Raw genomic sequence first — 4727 nt, 5'->3', positions numbered from 1 at the left:
ATTAGCTAGGGGTTCTGCCTCAATCCACTTTGTGAAGTAGTATATTCCCACTATGAGGAATTTGACTTGTCCCGATCCTTGAGGAAAGGGTCTGATGAGCGAATAATTTATACGCTTTTTGGCATTGTTTTTAGGTAGTTTTTAGTAAGTTTGAGCTACTTTTAGGGATGTTTTCATTAGTTTTTATGATAAATTCACATTTCTGGACTTTACTATGAGTTTGTGTATTTTTCTGTGATTTCAGGTAAATTCTGACTGAAATTGAGGGATTTGAGCAAAACTCTGAAAAAGGCTGACAAAAGGACTGCTGATGCTGTTGGAATCTGACCTCCCTGCACTCGAAATGGATTTTCTGGAGCTACAGAACTCCAATTAGCGCACTCTCAACGGCGTTGGAAAGTAGACATCCAGGGCTTTCCAGCAATATATAATAGTCCATACTTTATTCGGAAATTGACGACGTAACTTGGCGTTGAACGCCAAGTACATGCTGCTGTCTGGAGTTAAACGCCAGAAAAACGTCATGATCCGGAGTTGAACGCCCAAAACACGTCATAACTCGAAGTTCAACTCCAAGAGAAGCCTCAGCTCGTGGATTGATCAAGCTCAGCCCAAACATACACCAAGTGGGCCCCGGAAGTGGATTTATGCATCAATTACTTACTCATGTAAACCCTAGTAGCTAGTCTAGTATATATAGGACATTTATCTATTGTATTAGACATCTTTTGACCACTCTAAGTCTTTTAATCATTCGGTCACTTGATCAAGGAGAGGGCTGGCCATTCGGCCATGCCTGAACCTCTTTCACTTATGTATTTTCAACGGTGGAGTTTCTGCACACCATAGATTAAGGGTGTGGAGCTCTGCTGTACCTCAAGTATTAATGAAGTTCTATTTTCTTTTATTCAAATCTCTCTTATTCTTATTCCAAGATATTCATTCGTACCCAAGAACATGATGAATGTGATGATTAAATAACCATCATTCTCATTCTCACTTATGAACGCGCGTGATTGACAACCACTTCCGTTCTACATGCAACAGAGCTTGAATGTGTATCTCTTAGATTCCCCAACAGAATCTTCGTGGTATAAGCTAGATAGATGGCGGCATTTATGAGGATCCGGAAAGTCTCACCTTGTCTGTGGTATTCCGAGTAGGATCCTGGGAATCCGGAAAGTCTAACCTTGTCTGTGGTATTCCGAGTAGGATTCCGGTAATGAATGACTGTGACGTGCTTCAAACTTGCAAGTGCTGGGCGTTAGTGACAGACGCAAAAGAATCAAGGGATTCTATTCCAGTAGGCGCGGGAACCAACCAGTGATTAGCCGTACTGTGACAGAGTGCGTGAGCATTAGTTTTCACTGCGAGGATGGGATGTAGCCATCAACCATGGGTGATGCCTCCAGACGATTAGCCGAGCGATTGACAACCGCATAGGATTATTTTCCCGAGAGGATTGAAAGTAGCCACCGCTGATGGTGAACCCCTATACACAGCTTGCCATGGAAAGGAGTAAGAAGGATTGAGTAGAAGCAGTAGAAGAGCAGGCGTCCGTGAGCCATACAGCATCTCCATGCACTTATCTGAAATTCTCACCAATGAATCTGCATAAGTCTTCTATCCCTTTTATTATTCCTTTTTATTTATTATTTATTCCAATAATCACAATTACCCTTTAATCTGCCTAACTGAGATTTGCAAGGTGACCATAGCTTGCTTCATACCAACAATCTCTGTGGATTCGACCCTTACTCACGTAAGGTTTATTACTTGGACGACCCAGTACACTTGCTGGTTAGTTGAACGGAGTTGTGAATTCAGCTGCTGCCCCTTAGAAGCCTTCATCTCAAAATAATTAGAACATGGATCACAATTTCGTCCACCAAGTTTTTGGCGCCGTTGCCGGGGATTGTTCGAGTATGGACAACTGACGGTTCATCTTGTTGCTCAGATTAGGTAATTTTCTTTTCAAAATCTTTTTCAAAGTTTTTCTTTTAATTTTTGTTTTTCTTCACATTATTTTCGAAAAAAAAATTAATTAACAAAAATACAAAAAAATTAGAAAATCATAAAAATAAAAAATATTTTATGCTTCTTGTTTGAGTCTTGTGTTAATTTTTAAGTTTGGTGTCAATTGCATGCTTTAAAAATTTTTCTTGCATTTTTCAAAAATCCCATGCATTCATAGTGTTCTTCATGATCTTCAAGTTGTTCTTGATAAGTCTTCTTGTTTGATCTTGATAATTTCTTGTTTTGTGTCTTTTCTTGTTTTTCATGTGCATCTTTGCATTCATATTTTCCATGCATTAAAGATTTCTAAGTTTGGTGTCTTGCATGTTTTCTTTGCATCAAAAATTTTTCAAAATTATGTTCTTGATGTTCATCATGATCTTCAAAGTGTTCTTGGTGTTCATCTTGACATTCATAGCATTCTTGCATGCATTCATGGTTTTGATCTAAAAATTTCATGCATTGAGTATTTTTGTTGTTTTTCTCTCTCATAATTAAAAATTCAAAAATCAAAAAAATATCTTTTCCTTATTTCCCTCCAAAAATTTCGAAATTTTGGGATTGACTTGGTCAAAAATTTTCAAAATTAGTTGTTTCTTACAAGTCAAGTCAAAATTTCAATTTTAAAAATCTTATCTTTGTAAAATCTTTTTCAAAAATCATATCTTTTTCATTTTTTTTATATAATTTTCGAAAATTTTAAAAATCTTTTTCAAAATATTTTCAAAATCTTTTTCTTATCTTTATATCAAATTTTCAAAAATTAGCTAACAATTAATGTGATTGGTTCAAAAATTTGAAGTTTGTTACTTTCTTGTTAAGAAAGGTTCAATCTTTAAGTTCTAGAATCTTATCTTGTAGTTTCTTGTTAGTGAAGTAATTAATTTCAAAATTTTTGAACTAAATCTTTTTATCTTTTATTTGATCTTTTTCAAAAATTTTATCTTTTTCAAAATTTGATTTCAAAAAAAATCTTATCTAACTTATTATCTTTTTATCTTTTTCAAAATTTGATTTCAAATCTTTTTCAATCAACTAACTAACTTTTTGTTTGTTTCTTATCTTTTTCAAAACCACCTAACTACTTTTCCCCCTTCTATTTTCGAAAATATCTCTCTCTTTTTCAAAAAAATTATTTTTAATCAACTAATTATTTCATGTTTTAATTTTAATTACAAATTATCTCTAATTTTCGAAAATCACTAACTCCTTTTCAAAAATTATTTTCGAATTTTCTCTTCTCTTTTCTTCTTCTATTTAATTATTTAATTACTAACACTTCTCTTCACCTCTCTTCATCTAAAAATCCGAACCATTCTCCTTTCCTTATCCCCTTTCTTTTTCTACTAACATAAGGGAATCTCTATACTGTGACATAGAGGATTTCTTTTCTTTTCTTGTTTTCTTCTCTTTCATATGAGCAGGAACAGGGAAAAAGGCACTCTTGTTGAAGTTGATCCAGAACCTGAAAGGACTCTGAAGAGAAAATTAAGAGAAGCTAAATTACAACAATCCAGAAGAGACCTTCTAGAAATTTTCGAACAAGAGAAAGAGATGGCAGCTGAAAATAATAATAATAATGCAAGGAGAATGCTTGGTGACTTCACAAAGCCAACGTCCAAATTTGATGGAAGAAGCATCTCCATTCCTGCCATTGGAGCCAATAACTTTGAGCTTAAGCCTCAACTAGTTGCTTTAATGCAACAAAACTGCAAGTTTTATGGACTTCCATCTAAAGATCCTTACCAATTTTTAACTGAGTTCTTGCAGATCTGTGAGACTGTAAAGACGAATGGAGTTGATCCTGAAGTCTACAGACTCATGCTTTTCCCTTTTGCTGTAAGAGACAGAGCTAGAATCTGGTTGGATTCACAACCTAAGGATAGCCTGGACTCCTGGGATAAGCTGGTCACTGCATTCTTGGATAAATTCTTTCCTCCTCAAAAGCTGAGCAAGCTAAGAGTGGATGTTCAAACCTTCAAACAAAAAGATGGTGAATCCCTCTATGAAGCTTGGGAAAGATACAAGCAGTTGACCAAAAGATGTCCATCTGACATGTTTTCAGAATGGACCATGTTAGATATATTCTATTATGGTCTCTCTGAATTTTCGAAAATGTCATTGGACCATTCTGCAGGTGGATCTATTCACCTGAAGAAAATGCCTGGAGAGGCTCAAGAACTCATTGACATGGTTGCAAACAACCAGTTCATGTATACCTCTGAGAGGAATTCTGTGAATAATGGGGTACCTCAGAAGAAAGGAGTTCTTGAAATTGATGCTCTGAATGCCATATTGGCTCAGAACAAAGTGTTGACTCAACAGGTCAACATGATCTCTCAAAATCTGAATGGATTGCAACATGCATCCAACAGTACTAGAGAGGCAGCTTCTGAAGAAGCTTATGATTCTGAGAACCCTGCCATGGTAGAGGTTAATTACATGGGTGAACCTTATGGAAACACCTATAACTTATCATGGAGAAATCATCCAAATTTCTCATTGAAGGATCAACAAAAACCTCAACAAGGTTTTAACAATGGTGGACGTACTAGGCTGGGCAATAGCAAGCCATATCCATCATCTTCTCAGCAACAGACAGAGAATCCTGAACAAAATACTTCTAATTTAGCCAATATAGTCTCTGATCTGTCAAAGGCCACTTTCAGTTTCATGAATGAAACAAGATCCTCCATTAGAAATCTGGAGGC

General features: G+C 35.8%; 1 non-coding gene across 1 annotated transcript; it reads right to left on the bottom strand.

Annotated features, from left to right (window-relative positions):
* Nucleotides 1-3969: 3969 nt before the first annotated feature.
* LOC130977868 (small nucleolar RNA R71) lies at nt 3970-4073 on the bottom strand. Its single transcript, XR_009085541.1, has one exon. It is a non-coding gene; the product is annotated as a small nucleolar RNA R71 (small nucleolar RNA).
* Between the last annotated feature and the right edge of the window lie 654 nt (nt 4074-4727).

This window comes from Arachis stenosperma, chromosome 4 (genome assembly GCF_014773155.1).
Source record: "Arachis stenosperma cultivar V10309 chromosome 4, arast.V10309.gnm1.PFL2, whole genome shotgun sequence".
Taxonomy (NCBI): Eukaryota; Viridiplantae; Streptophyta; class Magnoliopsida; order Fabales; family Fabaceae; genus Arachis; species Arachis stenosperma.
Note: the sequence above shows the minus strand (reverse complement) of the source record. Positions and strands in the feature narration are given on the sequence as shown.